This window comes from Pteronotus mesoamericanus, unplaced genomic scaffold, assembly GCF_021234165.1.
Source record: "Pteronotus mesoamericanus isolate MK-2021 breed Mesoamerican mustached bat unplaced genomic scaffold, CSHL_Meso_final scaffold_651, whole genome shotgun sequence".
In the NCBI taxonomy this organism is placed as follows: domain Eukaryota; kingdom Metazoa; phylum Chordata; class Mammalia; order Chiroptera; family Mormoopidae; genus Pteronotus; species Pteronotus mesoamericanus.
The window spans coordinates 12,961,232-12,987,564 of record NW_026555325.1 but is presented as its reverse complement, the minus strand read 5'-3'; the positions used below and the strand labels follow the sequence as shown (position 1 = coordinate 12,987,564).

The 26,333-nt window shown below is 36.2% G+C and overlaps 1 protein-coding gene and 2 pseudogenes across 3 annotated transcripts in view; 2 read left to right on the top strand and 1 right to left on the bottom strand.

Moving 5' to 3' along the window:
- EPC2 (enhancer of polycomb homolog 2) overlaps positions 1–26,333 on the bottom strand; it is a 113,117-nt gene that overhangs the window by 40,125 nt on the left and 46,659 nt on the right. The window lies entirely within an intron of this gene.
- Positions 8,720–9,211, top strand: LOC129061719 (60S ribosomal protein L18a-like; annotated as a pseudogene).
- On the top strand, positions 16,019–16,247 carry LOC129061720 (small nuclear ribonucleoprotein G-like; annotated as a pseudogene).

Below are 26,333 nucleotides of genomic sequence, written 5' to 3'. Positions count from 1 at the left end.
TTAAGTAGATGCTCTGAATTTCTAAGTTAAATGCAAGTTTTTGAAAGTTCAAGGTCAAGGCTATATACACAGATTTTGTGTGACCGTCTTTTACACACCTACCTATCTCACTCATCTCTTATTCCTCCACTTCCCATCTCTGACTCTATGTTCTTATTCTATTCTTACAAAAGGCAGTACCCTAGCTTCTGAGGCAGGGGAAGGGGCAAGAAAAGCTGGGAAATAGTCAGAAAAATTAATAGTGAGAATTGATAGGTCTTACAATATGGTAAATCGGAACGAGGGCGAAGACTTGCATCAGCACTCCAAGTTTTCTGATGCTATCATTTCTCTTTATATTAAAAAGCTGTAAGAGAATTCAATTACACATTGGGTATCCTATTGCTTCCAAACACCTACACGGTTTCATCTATACCTCTTTTTATCACAGATTACATTGATTATCACCTCTATCAGTCAAAAAAACCAAATTTTTAAAAAGCAGTAATTACTTTAGTCATACTTGTATACTCCCTGCACAGTACATAAAGAAAAAAAGGTAGGTAATAAAAGCTGAATAGAAATTGAGTTTCTTAAATATAAATGATTCTTTTAAACTACAAGCAGAATATATTCTAAAAGCTTTTTAATACCTCATTTTTTGAAACACAGAAGGCTTTTCCTGTTAAAAAAAAACCTAACAAATATTGAGTTACTTTCATAAGCCAGTCAACCAAACAAAACAAGTAAAACAATCCCTATTCTCTCCCTTCAAAAAAAGAGGGGAAGGAGGTAGACAGGTGGTTGAAAATTTCTTGGTATGAACAAGGTTAAGGATAGCAAGGGGGTGTGTCTGTATATATGTGTATAAGGCTTTCTGTGATAAGGGTAACTGAGCAGTAAACAATTACAAAAGTAAAAATGAGGGAACTAGAGAATGTGCATGCTGGCCATGAGAAGGCAAAAGTGGGAAGGAAAATAGATCAGAAAATTCTATAGGGTGGCTACCACTGTTCAGGGAAATTGGGTTTTCTGACAGGGAGCAACTGCTTCTGTGTAGGTAGGAAAGTGTGTAGAACCTGCTGTTTGAATATATAGGGCATTTTCAAGTCAATTGGATATAGCTTAGATAATACATAGAACAGAGTTGGTCAAAAATTAGCCAGTAAAGCAAATATTACTTCTAGTCAAAAGTAACTTTCAAAGTCCCTTATACTACCTTTTATTTGGATATGAAGGGTGGGGCAAAACTAGGTTTACAGTTGTGAGTACGCTAAACAGAATTGATCTCTAAATTATTTATTAATCACTGTATTATTTTCCATAGGAATACCTGGAACTCTACTTTTGCCCCACCATGTATTCATATGCAAGTACCTAGCAGGCATAGCTATCTAATGGAATAAGAGAGTTTCCTGGAGAAGAGAAAATTATAAGAAAATTTTCCAGAGCTAAAAAACATCAAGAAGTTTTCAGACTAATGTCATTTACCAGAGAATCAAGATGATGGAGGAGTGAGAGAAAGTCACACTGACCTCTTCCCAGGACCAATCTGGAACTACAACTAAATTGTGGAGAAATCACCTGGAACAAACAATTGAACAACAGCGAGAGAGGAGTCTTATAACCTCGGACAGACAGAAGAATCAGCTTCGGTCTGTGCTCAACCTCCTGGTAAAGAGTGCAGTAGAGACTTGAGAAGGTGGCCAGGGAGCGCACGGACGGCAGGACCAGAAGGATATTGAAACGGCCATTTGAATGCCCCTGAGAAGAGCAGGGTCTAAATCATAAGCAGGTATCTCCAGCCTACAGCACTAGAGCCCCAAAAGTACACAGATAACAGTCAGCTGTGAAAAGCGGCAGGGTTGCTTTCTGCCAGAGAGAGGCAGCTGGAGATGCAAGGAGCCCTTTAAGGGGCCAATGCATAAATTTTTATTTGCAGCCACTTACCCTGGGCTCCAGCAAAGGCCGGGGCAGAGTAGGCTAGAGACTCCTGAGGAAGAGACTGGGGAAAGAAGCTTTGGGGAGAGAACTGAGAAAGTAGTTGGTGGGATCCTGGTGCTGACCTCTCCCCGATACTGCAGCACCCACATGGCTCAGGCAGACCACTCCCCTGACTGGGCAGCAGTGTGTGAGGACCCAATCACCCCACCCCCCAGGAGGGACTCTGCCCCACCCTGTGGTGCCTACGCTGGACTGCTGAGAGCAGAGTGACTAGATTAACAACTGAAGGATATAGCCACAGGACAGTAGATTCCTGGAAATCTCAAACAGAATGCCTAAGGTCAAACAGGGTCAACATGTGACATCATCAGAGGCAGAGCCAGAAAGAAAAAAACAGCGGTCTCTTACCATAGAAGTTCACACCACAAAGTCAGGAAATCAAGACAGATCAATTTAAGAAGCAGAAGCAAAGGCTTTACAATGGATTTAAATGTTTTAACATTTTATAATGGATTTTGACAAAAAAAAAATAAATGAAATCAATCTGCATTAAAAAAAAAAAATGGAACTCCTACCTTTTGTGATGACATGGACTGAACTGGAGAGTATTATGCTAAGTGAAATAAGCCAGTTGGTGAAAGACAAATACTGTATGATCTCACCTGTAAGTGGAGTCTATTCAACAAAATAAACTAACAAAATAAACCACAGGCATGGAAACATGGAGCAGACTGAAAATGACTGGAAGGGATGGGGAAGCAGGACAATGGTGAAAAGATGGGAGACGGGACTAAACAAAGAACATGTAGGAATGAGCCATGGACATGGACAGCAGAGTGGGAACTGACTGTGGGAGAGGGGGGCGGGGTCAGGTGGGTGGAGGAGGGCAAAGGGGGAAAAAATTGAGACAAGTGAAATAGAACATACATGATTTAAAAATAAAAAGATAAAGACTTTAATTAAAAATAAAAGTCATTTACCAACCATGGTACAGAGTGTCAAGGAATTCAATGTGGTGCACGATGATGGGCAAGTTACTGCCAATGACTTCATAATATTATTATGAATATGAATTAATATTATTATTACTACATAATAGTATGCCTAGTATATGTTGTATGTTAATGGAAAATAGGTGTTCCCCACATTTCCACTCAAATCTCCAGGCGGGAAAAGGATAGGAAGAATACTCTCACCTTCTATCATACTTTCACTCTCTCCCCAGCCAGAAAGAGTGACTCAAACTGGTGAACTTGGGAGAAGAACCTCATCAGCTCAATACCTTCAAGTGTATAATATCTTGAGGTTCTTCCTTCCTTTGGAGAGGCTGCGCTCTAGTTGGCCCTCTACTACAGGGCTGATTCCGCCCTTTATGGCCAGTAGTGAGGTAAGTATATTTAATTCAAGGGTTAAAAATTAGATTGTCCATTGAGGCCCTACATTTATGCCTTGTATTCCAACAACATTTTTGTTAGTAATAAAGCTAAAATTTTATATGTCTATACCTGTTTCTCCATTAATTCCAAAGTAAATAGGGAAAGAAATGTTGCTTATTGCTCCTATGCCTCAACATTAGAGGCTACAGAATAACTTATTTTACAAGTGGTTTGTGCCTTTTTTTTTCTTCACTCCAGAACTTTCTATCTTTATACTTTAGTCTCTGTCATACTCAACATCCAGGGTTTACTTCACTCACCCTCTTGTAGGATGCATTATCTCACACAGCATAACATACTGAATGTAAGCCAAAGCCAACGCTTTAAATTCAAGGCTTTCTAAAAACTAAACAAAACAAACACAGATAATTTCCCTATCTAAATTCTGTGAATTAAGAACTCTTTACATAAAACTGTCTCTGTATTTATAGGTGTTAATCACCTTTCTGGACCCTCTATGCCATGTTTGATACCATGCAATATTTCATTCCACAGGGAACTCTACCACGATGAGTAACTGACCCTTAAACTGTAGGTGATCAGTGATCTATGAAATGCTTCTGGGTTTAAAGTATAGGTGGGCCAGATTTCCTGTAACAGAAATGTGACCATAAAGATGGTTTCTGGTTAAGGAGGCCAGAGTGAACTCATGTTTGTTTTGAAATCCCAATAAAATAAAAGCAAAGAAATCTTTTCCTCCCAAATGTCATTTATCCTCAGAAGGGATAGGAAAGAGCAGGTAAAAATTATCAATCAAATTTTCAGACTGGTAACGCACATGGATTAGCAGACAAGAAAATCTTGAAATATAAATGGTGAGGAGAGGACACAAGAAGCAGGAAAGCTTCCCCACCCATTTAAATACTTATGGAGAATTGAAGCTAACAGTTCCAGAAGGCAGGACACTTCTGGAAACAAGAAGACTGGATAAATATCTTTATATGAAAACCAGACCTTTCCCTCATCTAGTATACCTAGGGAACTACTTTTCCTTTGCAAATGGTAGAAAAATTGACGGCTTAACCTGTAAGGGTTAATCCAGAGTGCCAGTGGACTCCAGAGTAAAGGCATGCTGAAGGAAAGTATAAGGCTCCATACCAAAAATGGTAAGTATAAACCTATAGGTTGAACCATGAATTCTCCCACAACTGCCATCCTACTACCCCATTACCATTCCCCAACTCACCTATAAAAATAAAAATAGTCAGCCACCCAGGAGTGAGACTGAATTCTTTGTTTAGGAAAACTGAATAATCCTCCCCAAAGCACTGTAAGATAAAAAATCTTACTCAAATATAGACAGTCAAGTAATCCAAATATCTGAGAAAAGATAGCAAAAGAAACAAACATTTAAAAAAAAACCCTTGGGAAACAAAAAGAATGTAAAGGGAAGGAAAAAAATGCTTAGAGATAGTACTGAATCCATGCAACCAGAAGAGAAAGGGGATACTATGTAAAAAGCACTTAGCGCTGGCCAGTGTGGCTCAGTGGGTTGGAGCATGGACCTGTAACCAAAAGGTTGTGGGTTTGATTCCAGTCCAGAAACATGTCTAGATTGTTGGTTCAATTCCTGGTCCAGGTGCATACGATTCCCGGTCCTGGTAGGTACAAGAGGCAACTGTTCAGTATTTCTCTTTCTCCCTTCCTCACTCACTAAAAGCAATGAAGAAATGTCCTCAGGTGAGAATGAAAACAAAACAAAACAAAAACAAAAAACCCCCCACTTAGACATCAAACAAAATTTAAAACTCTAGGACTTGTGTTCAAGATGGAGACACAGGTAAAATATGGCTTGCCTCTTTGCACAATCACATCAAAATTACAACTAAACTACAGAACCACCATCACTCAGAACTGTCAGAAATCAAGATGAATGGAAGTCCAACAACTACAGGCTTAAAGAAACCACATCCATCCAGAATGGGAAGAGGGGAGGAGGTGTGGAAACACAGAATAGGCTGGTCCTACACCCGTGTGTGGTGTATAAAAATTTGGGACGGATATCTTGGGAGTGAGGGGCCCCAGCCCAGGGTTCCAGTGCCAGGAAGATAAGTCCCCAAAACTTCTGGCTGCAGGGATTGAGTCAGTGAAAGAAACTGCTTGAGCCTCTAGCAGTCCTCTTAAAGAACCCCCACACACACCTCATCCACTCAGACTCATCCCTCTGAGCTCCAGCACTGGGTTTGGAGCTTGAAAGGCACCAGAGGCATACAGAGAGGAACTGAAGTGTTTGGCATCAAGGCAAGAGCTAGGGAACACCTTTCTCTCAGACAGAAAGGTGGGCAGAGGCCACTGTTCCTTTTCTGAACCCGCTCCCCACAGAACCACAACGCTGGCAGGCAGGTGCCATATCTGATATTCCATCAACCTGGCTGATTGCCCTATCCTGGAGATCCCCAGACTCTGCCCCAATCAACTTGCAGGCCCACCCAAACTGTTAACAGAGGCCTTTCCATATGAATGACTGGTCTTGGCTCATGTTTCACAACTTCTAAATTCTCTCAAATAAGCAACAGCCTGCCTCAGCAAGTCCCCAGCCCCTGTACATCTTGCTAAGTAGTTCAGGCCCAGCATTAGCAGCAGCCAGCTTAGGTTCACATCTTAGCTTCACCTGGGAATCTCCAAGTCCAGCACAAGTAGCAGCCATCTACAGATTGCTGGGTAGCTTATGCAGGGTGGCCCTGGGAAGAACACAGATAGGGGCTGACCTTGGCCTGAACCACCCGGGAAACCCCAGGGCCTGCACACCCAGTGGACAGCTACAGACCATGTTGTAGCAACACTACCACCCTGCCCCTGCATAGCTGATCCTCCATGGAGGGAGGGGGTTGGTAATCAGTGGTCATAGGCAGTCCTTGCAGCTGACTGGCCTGGTTAAATCCCTCCCACTGACCTGCCAACAGCAATCAAGGCTCAATTACAAGAGGAGGGGGTATGCAGCTCACATGAAGGTTGCACCTCGAGTACCCAGCTTGAGTGAAGGGGAGGCTGTGTCACTGGACTCAACAGGATACTTACTAAATTAGGTCATGCTACCAAAACAGGGAATTATAGCAGCTCTACCCTATACTTAGAAACACACACAGAGAGGCTGCCAAAATGAGGAGACAAAGAAACATGGTTCAAATCAAAGAACAGAACAAAACTCCAGAAAAAGAACTAAGCACAATGGAGAAAAGCACTCTATCAGATGCAGAGTTCAAAACACTGGTTATAAGGATGCTCAAGGAACTTAGTGAGGACCTCAAGAGCATTAAAAAAATCCAGTCAAAATTGAAGAATACAATGACTGAAATAAAGAACAATTTATAAGGAAACAACAGTAGAGTGGGTGAAACCGAGAATCAAATAAATGATTTGGGACATAAGGAGCAAAAAACCAATCAGAACAAGAAGAGAAAGAATCCAAAAAAATGAGGACAGTATAAGCAGCCTCCCGGACAACTTGAAGAGGGCCAACACTTCCCTCATAGGGGTGCCAGATGGAGAAAAGAAAGAGCAAGAAAAAGGAAAATATATTTGGAAAAAAAAATAATGAAAGAAAACTTCCCTCGTTTCGTGAGGGAAATAGATGTGAAAATCCAGGAAGTACACAGTCGCAAACAAGATGGATGCCAAAAGGCCCACTCCAAGACACATTGTAATTAATACTCCAAAAGTTAAAGAGGGACTCTTAAAAGCAGCAAGAGAAAAACTGTTAGTTACTGATAGGCGAGTTCCCATAAGGCTGTCAGCTGATTTCTCAAAATTGCAGTGTAGAAGGGATTTCTACTTTGCAGGCTAGAAGGGATTTGCAAGAAATATTCAGTATCATGAAAAGCAGAGACCTGTAGCCAAGTTTCCTCTACCCAGCAAAGATATCATTTTGAATCTAAGGGCAGCTAAAGAGCTTCCCAGACAAGGAAAAACTAAAGGAGTTCATCATCATCAAACCATTATTATATGAAATGTTGAAGGGACTTATTTAAGAAAAAGAAGATCAAAACTATGAACATTAAAATGGCAATAAATACCTATCTATAAACAACTGAATCTAAAACTAAGTAAACAAGAACAGAGGCAGAATCTTGGATACAGAGAGCATTTTGATGGTTGCCAGATGGGAGGGGGATTTGGGGGATTGGATGGAATGGTGAGGGGATTAAGAATTGCAAATTGGTAGTTACAAATAGCCATAGGAATGCCAAGTACAGTACAGGAAATGGAGTAGACAAAGAACTTATATGCGTGACCCACAGACATGAACAAAGGTGTGGGGAATGTGTGAGGGAGTAAGGTACGCTGGGTGGAGGGGGGCAAAGGGGGAAAAATTGGGACAATTGCAATAGCATAATCAATACAATATAATTTAAAAAACTGTAATAGCAAAAAAATAACGAACAGCAGATTTCTCAACAGCAACAACTAAAAGAACACAATAGCACAACCAATATTCAAAATTCCAAAGGATAAAGGTTTTCAACCTAAAAGGTTCCACTCAGCTAAACTATCAATCAAGTATGAGGCTAAAATAAAGTTAATTTCACACACGCATGGCCTCAAAAAATTCTTCTTCCACACACTCTTTCTTAGAAAACTACCAGAAGCTTGTGCTCCATTAGAATGGAGTAAATCCAAAAACAAGAAAGCATGGAATCCAAGAAATGGGGAAACAAACACATGAGCGAAGCAAAGAAAATCCTAAAATAACAGATGACAGCCAAGCAGTAAACCTAAAAGCAACCAGTCTAGAATACAGAGGCAAAATAAAAGGTTCCAGGAAAAAAAAAATGACATTATCTAACTGTTTGAACATATTAAGGGACTTATATATTTCTGTGGGAGAATTTGTGGTGACTCAATCAAAGGTACACAGAAGCAGCAGATATAAACACAAGAAAGTTATCTTCTTTGAAAATAAAAACATAAACAAGAAAGGACATGTAATCATTGTTAAGCTGTTAATATCTGCAGAATGATAAGACTTTTCAGCTGTCAGTATTTGCAGAATGAAAATATTGTATACATTGGACTTTATAATATAACTAGAGACAAAATATGGGACAAGTGGGCTGAGGAGAGAAGTAAATTTTAAACAGCCAGTAATCAAAATATATTTTTAAAGAATTTAAAAAGATAATTATATGAGCCCACTATTTAGAAATGTGAAGATAAATACCAAAAGAAAGTACTTGAAGGAAAGTATTTGAAGTTAGTTGACTCTCAGAATGGAAAGGACACGGCGCTTTTTAGGGAAAAAAATAAAAAGAAAAAAATTTCAACTAAGTCTCATGATGTATGTATCGCTTTGATTTTTATGCACTACGTTTGAATGTAATTTTTAGCCTTTTGCGGGTGGTGGAGAACGCGGAGAGAACGCTATGAACGTCTTGGGCACGCTGGGAGAGTACAAGCTGGCGGGGGCGCTGCCTGATCACCCCTGAGTGCCGCACACCGCCCTGTACCGCAGGCGCATCTTTGCACCTAACCATGTCATTGCGAAGTCCCGCTTCTGGTACTTTGTGTCTCAACTTGAAGAAAATGAAGAAATTTTTAGTAGAAATCGTCTACTTTGGGCAGATGTTCGAGAGCTTTGGTATTTGGCTGCACTACACTCCCATAGTGGGACTCACAACATGTACCTGGAGTACCAGGACGTGACCAACTCAGGCGCCGTCATCCGGTACTAACCGGACATGGGGGTCTGGCACATCCAGTTAATCCAGATTATAAAGGTCGAGGAGATAGCAGCCAGCAAGTGCCACGAACCGGCACTCAAGCAGTTCCATGACTCCAAGATCAAGTTACTGCTGCCCGACTGGGTCCTTTCTCACCAGCGCAAGCCATCCAAGAGGCCCAACACCTTCTTTTAGATGCATGGCCTCCCTGTCTCCTGCTCCACCCAAATAAACTCCTTGGGAAAACTGGGGTGCTCAGGAAAAAAAAAATGTAATTTAAAAAAATTTAAAACGAAGAGAGACAATAAAAATGTTAATGATGGGAGCAAAGAGGTGAAAAGATACTATTTATAATATGGCCCATGAAGACCAAAGCTGTGAAGCAAGAGAAACTAGAAAGAAAAAAAGTAAAAGAATTCCAGTTGCAGTTTATAGGCATTAATAGTCCTTACAGTAATTCTTTTTTGCTTTAGTTATATGAATGATTACCAACCTTATACTCAAAAGTGCCTATTTAAAACACTTTACCTTTTGCAAAACATATTTCCAAAAGGGCCTATACAGTTTATTTCAATATTTTAAGTTTTTAGCAAAACTTTGTTGTTCCTTTCATTTGTTTGTAGCCCTGAACATTTACAGTTAGTTTTAAGTACTTAATAAAACTCTAATTCAGTTGTTGCTTGAATGCATTGTAAATTGCAATTACTCATAACAATTCTTAAAACATGGATGCAATTCCTACTATCTCTAAATGTATGCGTTATATACACTGTTTTCTAATCCTCACAAAGCACTGAAAGGCATGGTACTTATATCTTCATTATGCATACACTGAAACTGAGATTTTAGAGGTGTTTTAATTACTTTGCACGAGGTCACATAGACAGAATTTGAGATCAAGTCTGTTGGATTCAGAAGCCCATGCTATTTCCCCTTTATTCCAACTTGCCTAAAAGGAGTACATTCATAGCTTCTCTCAGTCCGTGGTTTGTTCGTTTTTTGTGGTACAGAAATTTAAAGTTTTAATACAGTGAAATGTATCAATCTTTCCTTTATGGTTTTTGCTCTTTGCCTTAAAAGATCTTCATCTTTAGGTCATAAAGTTATCCTCACTTTTTTTCCCTAAAAATGTTAACATTTTGCTTTTGATATTGGGTTGGCAGAAAGTTTTTGTTTTTTCCATAAGATGGCTCTAGTAGCACTTAGTTGTCTTTTAACTTCATTCAAAACAATTTTGTTAGATTGTATTTTGACAGCTGTCATATCAGCCTGCAATTAAAAAAAATCAAAATTGGTGATTTTTTGTGTAGCCATTTTAATAATGAAGATGGAAGAAAATACACAACATTTTGGGGGTATTATGCTTTATTATTTCAAGTAAGGTAAAAACGCAACTGTAAAACGCAACTGAAAAGCAAAAAATGATTTGTGCAGTATATGAAGAAGGTACTGTGACTGACTGAACGTAACGAAAAGTGGTTTGTGAAATTCTGTGCTGGAGATTTCTCACTGGATGATGCTCCATGGTGAGGTAGACCAACTGAAGTTGACAGCAATCAAATCGACACATTAACTGAGAACACTCAGTGCTCTCACGTGGGATATAACTGACATACTCAAAATATCCAAATCAATAAAGTTACTGGTGAAAATGACAAATTTGTCTTTTGTTTTACAGAAAAAAACATATGGGCTTTTTGGCCAACCCCTTATTTATTCCTTATGTTTACATTTTTCCATAGGGATAACCACTGTCCCAGCACTAGTTATCAAATAGCTCAATCCTTTCCCCACTGACTTCTCGTGGCTCTTTGGTCATACATCAAATTTCCACCTAAGTATGGGTGGGTGTATTTCTAGTCTTTCTTTTCCTTCATTGGCATACTTTCCAATCTTTGAATAAATTACTAGTATCCCAGACCATAAAATTTTAAGAAATGGTTAATTTTAAGAGGAGGGAAGAAACAGAATGTGTGACACAAACACACAAGGAACAGCAACTGAACTTTGGTCATGTCTTTTAGACCATGTATTTTATGTAATCATGAAACAAAATCTTGGAACAAAACCCATGAGAATACAAATGGAACAAATAAACTGAATTTTAATTTGGGTTCTATTGCAAGTACCTTTAAAATACCGTAACATCACATTTCTGGTGGGAGATACTCTAAGGACTAAAGGCAACCAACCAACCAACAAATAACTTGAAATTATTTTCAGTAATCACATCGTTGGTGTAAGTGTTGGCATTATTATTCTGAGACGCTCATGGTGTAAAGTGAGGTAAAACATGGGAATATGTGGATGTCCTTGAGAACTAACAGATGTGGAAGACAGTTGTTAACTCTGTAGTCCTGAGTTAAAGTAGGAAATATTAGCGTAAACTCATGACATATTTTATCTTTAAAAAATTTCATTATGTATTTATTTCCTAGTGAGGTCAACTAAAAAGTCTTGGAGACAATGGCTGGGCAATGAACACCCTCAGTGCCCTGACTGTAGTCTCCAAATATGATTTCTCACTAAAAGGAGAATGAGCTCTCTGGAGAAACAGACGCTTTCATATCTGAGCCAGAAAATTGGGGGGGGGGGGGGGGGGGGAACAGTGCACGCACAAAAGTACATTTGCAGTTGTGAGTATATGAAGCAGAGTTTGTTCTTGTTGTATTAATTATTGTATTATTTATTTGCAGTACAACTGTAAACCTGTTTTTGCCCACCCCTATACAAGGTGAACCAAGAACTCTTAGTTTTATTGTTTTCTGGCAGAGTCATGTCAAAAAGACTCAGAAGTTAACCTGAATAACATTTTTTTCCTAATGACCAAAAGATACCATTTACAGTTGTAAACATGAATATTAATGAGAATAGCAATGCAGTGAACTGAAATATAATAAAAATGTATAAATCCATGATTCATACTAATTCTAAAACAAACATCTTCAGTCACCTTAAAGAGTGCTAAGAAACCATCCTCCAACAGGAAGCACACAATATTTGGTTGTCTCCCCTTTTATGATGTCGGCAACCATTAATGATCACTGCCATGATCCAGTAATTCATTACGGGTTGCAAAATAGTGACATTCTACCATTCCTTCTTGTTTTACTTTAGCTGGAATACTTCTATAAAGAGAAACGTTCCCCTCTTCAAATGCTTAGAGATCCTGAGATACAGTTCATAGAAAAGTTGAGATAAATGCTCAATTCCCAATTAAAAGAGTCTTCAAAAACTGACTAACCAATTGCAACATATGGAAGTTTCCTAGATCCTAATTCAAAAAAATTTCTAAATTCTTTTGTATAGTCAGATTGCCCTATTTTCTGGATCCCAATTTAAAAAAATCAACTTTTTAAAAAAGGAGCTAAAAGAGAGAGGACAATCACATTTAAAGGACAATTAAGAAATGTGCACACTGACTAAATATTTTATGCTATTTTAAAAAATGCTGTTTTTCTTTTAAGGAGTGGTGTGAGGCTGGTACTGTGATTATATTTAAAATTTCCCAGTTGAAATGATGTTGGGTGGCTATAAAATCATGAGGAAGGGGTTGCACAGGTACGATATTGGCAATGCTAAGTGATGAGTATATGGAAATTCACTGTACTATTCTTTCTACTTGTGAATGTTGGAAAACTTTCTATAATAAATGGTTTTAAAAATACATTAAAAACCTTTTAAAAAATCAGTAAGAAAATGATAAGAGAAAAATGAATCGAAAGATAGGAAGAGGTAATTGACATAAAAAGATGTTTAACCTCATTGTAATTAATGAAAGGCAAAATTAAATCAGGAAATACCATTTCACATGCATCAGATTGGGAAAATTATAGTTAGACAATAACAAGTAAAAAATATGAAAAAACAAGAACTCTCATACATTACTGGTATATCCATACCGTGGAATTATACTAAGCAATACATCATAGCTTGGTGCCATTCATTGCTGCATTATTTGTAGGAGCTAAAAATTAGACAAAAACTAAACATCCATCAATAAAACAAACTGACATATTTACACAGAATTATATTTATGAAATGAAGAATTATGTTCATACAAAAAACGTGCACATGAATGCCCATACCAGCTTTACTCATAAAAGCCAAACATTAGAAACAACCCACATGTCCTTCAACCAGTCAGGGGTTAAACAAACTGGTGAATATCCATACCATGGAATTATATTAAGCAACAGATAATATCAAACTAATGATACATACAACAACTTGGATAAATCTCAAAAGAATTATGCTGAGTGAAAAAAACCCAATCCCAAAAGGTATCAAGCTTTTTGTTTTAGGTCCTATTTTTATAACATTCTCAGAATGACAAAATTCTAACAGGTGGAGAACAGATTAGTGGCTGTTAAACTCTAGGCCAATAAGTGCATGTATCCCATAATATTCTTGTCAGGATTAAATTAAATAACTTGTGCATATCATAGTGACCAGTATAGAGTAAAAGTGCTCAGTAAAGGTAGGCTGCAATTATTACTCAATGCTACTCCATTAGTAGATCAAGAGTATTCTATAATGTAGCGTAAGTGAAAGTAAAATAGAATATAATTTTATAGGTATTTTTAGTATTGTCCTTAATCAACAGGGCATACAGAAATCATGGTTTTTAGTTTCAATACTTTAGAGAAGCCCAGAGTATGACTAACTGAAAACTATAATAGCATTGTTATAATATATAATATAATATAATAGCACTGTTAAAAAGGTACTTCTTTCTGTTCTCTAAGGCTAAAACCTACCATGTAAGAGCTGCAACATCTATTTTTCTGGCTTATTTCTTAAGATTGATTTGTAGCCAATGTGCTTTTCATTTATAAAACTTAAAACTCACAAATGTTTTGATAGAATCTGGAGAAACTTTTAAAATTTACTCCTGCATGTATCATGGGAACAGTTTACAAAATGAATCAGAAAATGCCTGGTCTAACACTAATTCAGTTTATCAAGGGTTTACTTAATTCATCAGGTAGAGAGCTGGGTACAGTAGATGAAGCTATGAATAACTGTCCTGGAGGCTTTGTAGTCCTTCATTTTAAGAATAACAGTATTTATTTTCACTTGGAAACGCCCTTGGATTGGATAAGATCTTTGTGGTTTTCCTCAGAAACGCACATACCTTGTGACATTTGGCTTAGGACAGTGTTCATTCATCTCCCAAGAAAGTGCTAGCTTACATCCTTTGAATTACGTGACCAAATCCCATGTTAGGGGTTTTTTTTGTTTGTTTTTTAACCTATCCTGATTTAGAGGAGCAGTTTGGTGACTTGTCACCCTTCTTTTGGTTACCTACAATAAAAAGCTGAACTTCGGTATGTATTTCTGAATTTTAGTTTTTTTGAGAAGGACTTGCACCACTGCTGGATACTGTATGCTACTGAAGAGACTACATCAGTTTCCCTTCCAAAAGAACAAGCATTTTAGAATAAATCTGGCAATAACAACTCCTTATATTCTTTTTTTTCCTACGAGGCACCACACAGTATGGTTCCAGAAAAAAGTAAAAAAGGCAGGCCGTTCCGCCGTTTAAAAAAGAGAGTGACCAGAAAATACACTATCAACATTCACAAACACCCATGGAACATGCACCCCACACACCAAGAGCTCTGAAAGTCACCATGAAGGAGATAAGGAGATGGAAACACCAGATGTGGGCACTGCTAACAAGATTGAGAAAGCTGTCTGATTAAAGGAAGAGGAATGCAGCCTAGGGTATTTAGGTATGTCTGTTCAGAAAACATCATTAATGTGAAGATTTGCCAAATAAGCTCTATACACTCATCATCTATGTACATATCTGCAATTTCAAAAACTTGCAGAGGGACAGGACAGCAGTTTATAGCAGTGGGGCTTTGCATTTCTTCCTTCCATCCACCATAAAGTAATGCGCATCTTCTAAGACGAGGGGTCATGTGTGCGGTCTATAATGCATCTAGTAATGAGCTGGTCTGCACCAAGACCCCAATGAGAAACAGTATGTGTTCATCAATAGGACACAGTACCTACTAGCAATGATACAAGTGCCACTAATTCATATGGGGCAAAACTGCCTCCTGAGGAGGAAATGTAAACAAAAACAGTCAAAAAATTTCAAGAGAAACATGATTAAGAATAAAAATTTCTGAAGGAGTTCCTCCTCTGGAGCAGGGAAAGCTTCTTGGGGGCATCATTTTAAAGTCTGGCCAGTCTTGCCCAAGTGGCTAAGCTGATAGCTTTGTGCTGGAGAACAAACTGAAATTCCATCTAAGGAAGAAGATCAAGGCCCAGAGAGGCTGACCTCCTCCCTCCCATCTTAGTTCAGGTAATTAAGAAGTCTATTAAAAAACAAACAAAACCCTCCAAAAACCTTCAAGAGACAGTTAATATGATAAAAAATAATTCTTTAAAATTGTAAAAAAAAATTTTTAACAAGAAAAAGCTCTCAAATTCACCTGGCTTGAACACTTCCAATGAAGGAGCAAACGATGAACTGTTTGACCCTTTTAAAAAAACCTTGCGTTAACATCTGTCAGATACTTTCTTCACTCACACTTCTAACAAATACAATTACTTTGAAATTGAAAGTTTTCACATAAAAATCCCCTCATTCTCTCTGATTGAAACAGCAACAAACTGTAAGCAAAACTATGAGATTTGCCAACTGTTTCACAAGTGGATAAAGTGATACAAACATGAGAATGGCAAGTCCTGATTTTTAAATGTTTCTTTTTAATCATCAAAATTACTCCATTTTTATTAGAAACATTTTTTTTCATCTAAAGTTGCTTGTCTTCTAAACAGGAATTAATACAAAGAGGACTCAGTCACTAAATGCAGTGAGACTGGAGAAAATATTTACTATACTTTCAGAGTTTTTTCCTTATAAGCTGTTGTCCTCTGAAGTTCAACATGTATTATAGAGGGTCTACAGTGTGCTAGGTACTAACAAGAGAAAGGATGCACAGGGGAATTCCAATTGGAGGTATCTGAGGTCACTGAGTAGACACCATGAGCAAAGCTCCTGAGTTAAAAAAAATCCATGGACAAGAAGTTATCGTTGAAATTTAATGGTGGCAGACATGTCCAAGGAATATTGTGGGGATTTGATCCCTTTATGAATCTTATGATAGATGAATGTGTAGAGATAGCCACCAGTGGGCAACAGAGCAATACCTGAATGGTAGTCATACAAGGAAATATGGTCATCATGTTAGAAGTCTTGGACCCAGTATAAAGAATGGCTGTGTCCACTAGAGAAATCAATTGCTTCCAGAGTCCCTCCTTCATAACACCTGTTTTAGTACAATATAAAAATCGAGTAGTGTATATTTGCACATTGAACTTTTGTAAAATAAATTTTTGTATCGTTTAAAAAAAAAAAGGATTCAAGGGGATGCCCAGAGTAAGTGCTCCCAAGTCTTAAAAAATTTTTAATATATGTGTCAAGAGGAAAACTCCAATAAACAAAGATATGCTGGGAGATACAGACTCCAATTAATTTTACCCAAATTATATAGTAGTTATCTCTTCTCTAGTAAACAGAGGTAAAAATCTTAAAAATTAATAGTTCCTAAGGGCAGTCACAAATCAGAACTCAGACATTCAATTAATCATATAACCCTTTCTTCAGGTTGGTGGAAAAACATCAGGTATGGGGGAAAAATTACATCAACTAAATATGGTTACTGAAGCAATATGTAAAAAGTAAAAATCTTGCGCTGACTGGTGTGGCTCAGTGGGCTGGGTGCTACCTGGCAAAACTAAAGGTTGCCAGTTCGATTCCTAGTCAGGGCGCATATCTGTGTTGTAATGCTGGGTCCCCGGTTGGGGGCAGGGGAGAGGCAACCGATTAATGTTTCTCTCCCTCTTTTTCTCATATCCTTCCCTCTCTCTAAAAATAAGTACATAAAATTTTTAAAAAAGTAAAAAATCCTCAGTGTCATAAAATATAATGTGGATAGTTTTTTGTAAAAGAATCCATTTTGAATTTTTCCCTTTTTCAGATCTCCCCTGTCTCTCCTTCTCTGTCAACTTTTTTCCTTTCTAGTATACTACTACTGGGTTCACCCTTAAAAAAAAAAAAAAGACAATACAAAACAAGCAAGTTAAAGTTAAAATCAAATACAACAGTTAATTTACATTTTAATAAAGATAATAAAAAGTTACATAATGCAGAGCTAGAAATGTCTTATTTTATAGATCAGAAAACTGTAAAAGGTTGAAAACGTCATGAGTTGAGCACAAGTTTCAGGGCTTTCACTTAGAGCTCAGTATTTTTCCCATTACATCAGACAGATGCTAAATGTTAAATTATACTCTTCTAACCATTATTGCAGTAATGAAAACTTACTTGAATATCAAAGGGAGCAAACATATAGATAAATAAAAAGTTTTTGTTTGACTTTGGACTTAAATGTTCAAGCTTATAGATTAAATAATCAAAGATAATAAAAATTAATCTATAAAGTAATTATCAGTTAATAAAAATGCATATAAAACAAGCTATTGTGAACCTAGTGCATTAGGTACACAAGGATATGTTAAAAATGAAAAACAACTATTATAGTTTCCCACTTAAAGTTGTTTCAAGTCAAGACAATTTCTAAGATTTATCTAAGAATTTTCAATATCTTTTTATTGATATTTTGAGACAGAAAGGGGAGGAGAGGGAGAGAGGAAAGGAGACAGAAAGGGGGAAGAAGTGAGGAAGGAAGGGAGGGAAGAACACACACACACACACACACACACACACACACCCCTCCCCCCTCTTGTTGTTTCACTCACTGATACATTCATTGGTTGATTCTTACGTGCCCTGACCAAAGACTGATCTGGCAATCCTGGCGCACTGGGACAAAGCTCCAACCAAATGAACTACCTGCCAGAGCTCAATGGTGATTTTTTTTTTAAATACAAAAAAAAGCAAAATCCATCTTTACATAAAACCCCTACGACTTTCATGCATCTCTGAATTTCCTAAACGTGTAACTTCTGCACACCATTTGCCAATATCCACTCCTTTTAAAGGAGGAAACAAAATTAGTCAGAGGCACAAGTATACCCTGTTTGTAAAGGCTCTTCTTTGAAAGTACTAACAATAGCACCTTCTAAGAGCGCTGTTCCCTTAAAAACTCACTGGTCTATCTCATCTTCCAATTCTGCACTTCCTTACTTATACAACAAAATGATGTCTATTAATTTAATGAAACCACTAACAACCCATACTGACTTTACCTCATGTGCAACATGTATAACGAACTCCCTTCAAAATTAGAATAGTATCAATACTATGAGGCATAGAGAGAGTGGATGCCAGGGCATCACAGAACAGCAGGAACAAAGATAGCAAATAAGTTTAACTGCAAGAGATACAAACTATCAATAGAGAGGATTGGCGGATATATGATCCAAATCAACCTTCAAATTGAACGAAAATTCAGAACCATATACCCACAGAAGTTGTATGTGCATATATAAGATGTGTTTTGTTTTTCTTTTTCAAAGGAGAGTTGAAGTGCAGGGATCTGACAAAGGCTCAGAAGTCTCTCTTTGGCATAAGAGCATCATCAAAGTCGTTAACCCAGTTTTTCTCAAACTTTAGCACTCACCACAATCATCTGCATGGCTTGTTAAAACTGCTGAGTTTGATCACCAGTTTCTTACTCAGTAGATGTGGAGAGGAGCCTATGAATTTGCATTTCTAACAAGTTTCCAAGTCATGCTGGAGAATCTTTTGAGAACCACTGATCTAAACTGAAGTCTTTCCTCTTAAAATACTACAAATTTTACTCATGCCTAATATGAAATACACTGACCGAACATTTAAAATTTGTAAATCTTTTTCTCAGGCTTCCAGAAAGTTTGAAAAATAGTCACTGACAAGCATGTATATTTCAAAGTTCAGAAGCAACCCAAGCACAATCTCCCCTTTGTCTGGAGCTCTCCAGGGTTCTGAAAGCCTCTAAGCCTAGCAATTCTCAGTATATTCAACCAAGAGATCGTCAGTGTTCAAAGTCAAGATCATGAATTTTAACATTAATTCTCTGAGATTTCCTACAGTTATAAGACTTGCCTAGAGTCTTTCCTTATACTCCCTCCCCAATGTACAAATACAGAAAAGTGCAGAGGAGACCAAGGCCACTTTTCACAAGATCACACAGTGATCCAAGTCTCTCTACTGACTAAAAAAAGCTCCAAGTTTATACTGTAATTAGGATTATTTTTAGTGTTTTCGCTGACCAGCCAACCAACACTCCTCCCCCACTGAAGAATCGACATTTTACATAAATGACAAGTATTACCAGCAAAAATTAGTAGCAGTGATAACACTGACTGAAACTACAGACCATGAGAATGGATATGTATGGGTTGGCCAAAAAGTTTGTTTTGTTTTTTCCATAAGATGGCTCTAGTAACACTTAGTTGTTTTTTAACTTCATTCAAAACAATTTTTTAGACTGTACTGTGACAACCGTCATATCAGTGTGCACTTTAAATAACATTTATCAAAACTGGTGAATTTTTCTGTAGCCATTTCAATACTGAAGATGAAAGAAAATATGTGACATTTTCAGTATATTATGCTTTATTATTCCAAGAAAGGTAAAAACGCAACTGAAGAGCAAAAAAAAAAAAAAAAGGTTTGTGCAGTGTAGAGAAGGTGCTGTGACTGATTGAATGTGTTAAAAGTGGTCTGTGAAGTTTCGTGCTGGAGATTTTCTTGCTGGACAATGCTCCGTGGCTGAGTAGGCCAGCTGAAGTTGATAGCGACCAAACTGAAACACTTAGAACAATCAACGTTCAACCATGCGGGAGATGGCTGACATACTCCAAATACCGAAGTCAATAAAGTTACTGGTGAAAATGAAAAATTTGTCTTTTATTTTACAAAAAAGACTAAACAGACTTTTTAGCCAACCCAACAGATTCTCTGAAACTTTCAGGTAGAGTTTTTCATCATCAGAGAGGGTATAGAGCCTAATTATATTAGACAGGATCTAAGGAATGCAAAGGTGACTTTTTAAAAAAAAAATTAAGATGTATGAAGACAATGATCCTTTTATTCTCTCTTTAATTTTCTTAATCTTCTTCAGACTCTTCCTCCCTTACTGTCTAACAACTCAATAGACAACTGGGCAAGAAAACAGTAACAGTTCAGGGATAAAAATGCTAATAGCTCCTGAACCTAAGAAAAGACACTCAACCCCATTCATAAAGGAAGCCCAAATTAGGACCATACTGAGAAAAATCAATAGTAAAGTCTGGGTTTTAGTTAAGAAGAATGCACCAATATTGGTTTCTTATTTTTGACACAGGTGCCACAGTAACATCTGATGAAAATATCAAAGAAAACTGAACTAGATGAGAGGTATACAGGAACACTATTAACTATTTTCATAACTTCTCTGGCAATCTAAAAAAAAATTTTTAACGTTAAAAAAAAATACTACACTGAAGTATATCATCTTCCACTTATTAGACTGGCAAAATTTTCAAAGGCAGTCTTGTGACCCAGCCCCAAGCACTCTCACACATTGCTAGTGGAAGTGTAAAACGGTATGACCCCTACAGAGGGCAACTCAGCAATTTCTGTAAGAAATAGATATACTTGCACCTTCATGAAATTCTGTTTGTTCATAGTTATTCACTGAAGCACTATTTGTAATTACGAAGACTGAATACAACCCAAGTTTCCTTCTATAGGAAACTGGATAATAAAATGGCACATATGAACAAAATACACGATTATGCAGCAGTAAAAAGGAATGAGGATACACACTACATGCTAATATGAGATAATTTCCAGATTATACTCTTATTTCAAAAAAAAGTAAGGTGCCCAAAAGTACATAAAATACCATGCTAACAGGGAATAGAAAAAATATGAAGTCTTATGTACTTGATTTTGCAAAAAAGAACCCTAAAAGAATATACAGGCTAATAAAAATGATCAAGGGGAGAGTGGAGTAAAGAGTGGACAGGGATGACTTTTTTTTATGCTTTTTATTTTGAAATCATCTGAATGTATAATCTATTTAAAAATAAAATAAAAGCATGTTACTTTGTGAATCTAAAAAGGTTTAATTTTTAAAATAATATTCAGCATCAGTGATCCCTAAGTACTATGAGATTTCCCCCCCACTTTCTGTTCAGACCACTTAATCTTTCTCATTCACGCTCAACCAATCATTCAGCAAATGCAGAATGAGGGCAAAAAGCCTTACTTAGACATCTGGGTGCAGGAAGTAGCTAACCACTACAAACTAATTCTATAATTATATATGATATGTGCAAAAATATACATTCTACTCTTGTATATAATATCTTATATCTAATAGTGTAAAAATAATTAATAAACAGGTCACAGAGAGATAACATACCTCCATAGCCCACTAAATAATCAGAAACTTGAGAGATTAAATAGCAGTATTCTTATAAACAGATTAGTTTTAATGTCAGCAAAGTATTGAATGGACAAAGAAGTAAACTCCGTATATAGAAGACATCAGATGTTTTGAAAGAGAATTCTTAACAGAGCTGGAAAAAACCAAAAATATAAAAAATAAAGTGGAACACAATGAATAATTTCCTTTACTAAAGAGACTCTTTGTTAAATATTTTACCAAATGTTCTTTTCAAAAACCAGCCCAACTGGAGATATAAAGTATCTCATTTAAAAATACATTTTAGATTTCGAAACATTACAAAGCTCCAATAATCAAATCAGTGTGGTACAGGCATAAAGACACACACACAGACCAATAAAACAGAGCCAAGAAATAAATCCTAGCATTAACTACCAAATTATCTAAAATGGTGCCAAGACTATACACAGAAAAAGGACAGTCTCTTCAATGAATGGTTTTGGAAAAACTGAGAAATTCATATACAAGAGAATGGAGATGGCCCATTATCTTACATTACACACGTACACTAATATTAACTCAAAATGAATTAAAAGACTTAAATGTAAGACTTGCAGCTTAAAACTCCTAAAAGAAAACAAAAGGGGGAAAGCTTCATGATACTAGGTTTGACTATTATTTCTTGGCTGATACTACAAGCACAGGCAACAAAGGCAAAAATAAGCAAATGGGTCTGTGCCAAACTTAAAAAACTTCCGCACAGCAAAGGAAACAAGCAAAAGAATGAAAAGGCTAATAACAGAATGGGAGAAAATAGCTGCAAAACATAGTAAGGGGTTAATATTCAGAATATATAGACTACTACAACTAAATAACAACAAAAAAAAAAAATAATTAAAACATGAGCCAAGGACTTGTAGAGGTATTTCTCCAAAGAAATATACAAATAGCCAACAACATATGGAGATGCTCAACATCACTAAATCATTAGGGAATTACAAATTAAAATTACAATGCGTTATCACCTCACCCCCATTAGGATGGCCACTATAAAATAACAACAAACCCTGACTGGTGTGGATCAGCTGGATGGGCATTGTACCTGCAAAGCAAAAAGTCGCTGGTTTGATTCCTGGTCAGGGCACATGCCGAGATTGTGGGTTTAGTCTCTGATTAGGGCGTGTAGGAGAGACAAACGATCAATGTTTCTCTCTCACACTGAAGTTTCTTCCCCCTTCTTTCTCCCTCCTTCCCCTTCCCTCTAACAATAAATCAACAAAAAAATTTTAAAAAACAAAGACACAGAAACAACAAAAAAAATTACATTTGGTGTGAATGTGGAGAAACTGGAACTCTCTGCACGGTTGACAGGATGATAAAATGCAGCCTCTGTGGAAAACAGTATGTAGATTCCTCAAAAATTAAACACAGAACTAACAGGTGATCCAGCAATCAAAGTTCTGGGTACATAGCCAAAAGAAATGAAAACAGGACCTCAAAGAGATACATGAACACCCATGTTCACTGTAATATTATTTACAACAGCCAAGATGTGGAAGCAATCTAAATGTCCATCAACAGATTAATGGATAAACAAAATGTGGTATGTACATAAAATGGAGTATCATTTACTCTTAAACTTTATTGTCAAAATCAATGATCCTTGAGGACATATTAAGTGAACTAAGCCAGTCACAAAACGACAAATACCACGATACCACTTACATGAGGTATTTAAGGTAGTCAAATTAATAGAAACAAAAACTAGAAAGTGGTAAACAGGATGAAGATCTGTTATACAACAATGTGTATAATTAACAGTACTATAATAGACACTTAAAAACTGTTTAGAGAGAAAATGTATTTTCTTTTTACTACAATAAGATGACAGCAATAACAAAGTCCCCATTTTAACCTGAATCAAGTAATGAGGGAACAGACAAACCTAAACTGAGGAACGTTCTACAAAATAACTGACCTGTATTCAAAATGTCAGTGGCATGAAGCACAGAAAAACTTAGGAACAGGCTGAAGAGATGTGACAGTGGAATGCAACATATCATCTGAGTTTTCCTTCACTTTTAAAGGATATAATTCAGACAACTATTAAAATGGGAATAAAGTTAACAGATTAAATGATTAAATCAACAATAATTCACTGATTTTGTTACCTGTGTTGTAGTTATGTAAGAGAATCTGTTTTAAAGAAACATGCATTGAAGTACTTGGAGAAAGGAGCATGACATATCTCACTTAGGGTTCAGAACAAAAATAATATAGGGAAAAGAGAGAGAATGACTGAGACAAAGAGTATGAGAGTAAAAAGAAAGAGAAAGAGTGAGAGAAAGCAAATATTAAATGTTAACACTTAGTCGAAATCACAGAGAAGGGTATAGAGAATTCTTTATACTATTCTTGCAACTTTTCCATAAATTGAAATTAGATCAATTTAAAATGTTTAATTAATATTCCTAAAACAGATGAATGGATAAGGAAGTTGTGATATATGCATACATATAATGAATATTATTGCCGTAAAAAAATAATCCTGCATTTGTGACATGAATGAACCTTGACAGCATTATGTTAAGTGAAATAGGACAGATACAGCATGATCTCACTTAAATGTGAAATATTAAAAAAAAAAAAAGGCAAAAACCAAACTCACAGAAAAAAAGAGATCAGATTTATGGTTACTAGAGGTGAGGAGAGGGCAAACTGGATGAAGAAAATCTCAAAAGGTACAAACTTCTACCTATAAAAAAAAGTAAGAACTAGGATGTAATGCAAAGTATGACTATAATTAACACTACTATATGATATATATATATATATATATGAAAATTGTTAAGAGAATAAATCTTGAGAGTTCTCATCACAAGGAAAAAAAAATATATTTTTTGGTAACTGTACGAGGTGATGGATGAAATATATTATGGTAATATTTCACAACATTTGTACATCAATCATTATGCTGTGCACCTTAAACTTATGCAGTGCTGTATGTCAATCATATCTCAATAAAACTGAGGCAGGGGAAAGCAGTAATTCTGGAATCTGACTGCCTAGTTCCAATTCTGGCTCCTATAGTTAAAAGGCCTTGGGAACATGCTCCTAAACCTTTCTATATTTACAATAGGCCATTATAATCTCTGTAAAATGAAAGAAATAATTTTACCTACCTCATACAGTTTTCATAGGTATGAAATAAAACATAAAGACTGCTAAAAATATTCAGCTAATCATTAATACTGAATATGTATTAATTATCATCAGATATTATGGAAACATCTAAACATATTTTATTTCCACATTCTACAAGTGGACAATTAGTTATGTTCACTTCTGTTCTCTCTCATCTTATCTAGTCAGTTACAAAATATTGTCTAAAATTGTTCAAAATGTGGTTCTCTAAATCCAGACCTCACTGGCTCTTGCCTAGAGTTTTGCATATGTGGTTATGGTTCTGTTAGAGATTGGTAGAGGGTAGAAACATGTCAAATTAACAGTGGTTGTTCTAATATTATTTCATTTTACTTTTCAAGTAATCATGTAAAGTAGGTATGAACTTTCCGCCCATTCAATAGAAGTATCTAAAACTCTAGATGAGCCACATACCTTGACTCAAGTTAACAGTTAGTAACTAAATAAATAACAGAGCAAGTATATCCCATTAATATAAACTTTGTTTCTTAAACACTAGAGCAATTAATACCCATTAGGAAGGAAGAGGGGAAAAAACACTCTTAGTATTTCCTCAGGAAAAATGAAGTTATAAATATGCCCTGAAAGGAGATAAATATTGGCATCTTACAAACTTCATGGTATCTCATAAAGTTTACATAGTTGGATTAGATGAGATAATCAATGTCTCCTAGTTAAATTAGATTATCTAAAAAAGTTCTCTACATACTAGCTCTTGAAAAAAATTAAACTATTAACTTTTTAAAGAAGCCTAAAATCTTATTTTTCCTTGAAATGAAAATTTTATTTTACTAATGCAGATTTCCAATTTACTAATATACAAATTCACATTTTACTAATATAATAAAACCATAAATAACATGAGTCTAAAATTCCTTAATTAAAGTGTAAATAAATAAAAACCTTTAGAACTGGTTTGCTTTCCTTATGGATTCCTGTTGACTAATAACAAATGTAAAACTAATTCCTTATAATAGTTGATGTTTTAAAAAATTATTAAAGTTCTTTAATAACATGAAAAAATGCTTCCTCTATGAATATAAGTAAAAAAAGCAAAAGCTACAAATACACACATATACACACATAAACAAAATACAATGCAAATTTGGAAAAAAAGGGGAATACAACTTTTACCTATGGTTATCTTTGTGAGATGATATTATTAATTTTTCTGCATGGGCATTTTACTTTTCATTATAAAGAATAAATGCCAACTTCTCAAAAAAATCCAAAACACCTGATTTTCTTAGTTTTATCAGAAAAACAAAGGATATTCTTAACACAGTGATGAGAAATAACTTTTTGAAAAAGGTCCACAGCGGGGTGGGGTGGAGTGGCTTTATTTAACCTCCATGGGGAGAGGGGTCTTACATTCCTACAATTTTGATTACTTTGACTTTACTGAAAAATGTCAGTAAGAAAACAATTATTTTCATCACTAAAATATTATCATCTTGGATTACTTTTAAAAATTCTAAAGGTTTTTCCATTCTTTCATCTTTTACATTACTTCCATTATCTATTTTAGCAACTTCTGAACAATCATGAGAGGTACTGTTAACTGTATTTTTTTAAACAGAGAAAATAAAGCCTTATGCATTCCAACATCCTATGCGGTCCAACTCATTCTGCCCAAAGCAAACGCAGCAACTAGAACTTAGTTGGAGGTTTTAGAAATAAATCAGTACTACTACACAGCTCTTTCCTAACTTGGGCCTCCCTCTGCCAGGGTTACAGGAGTGTCTTCAAAG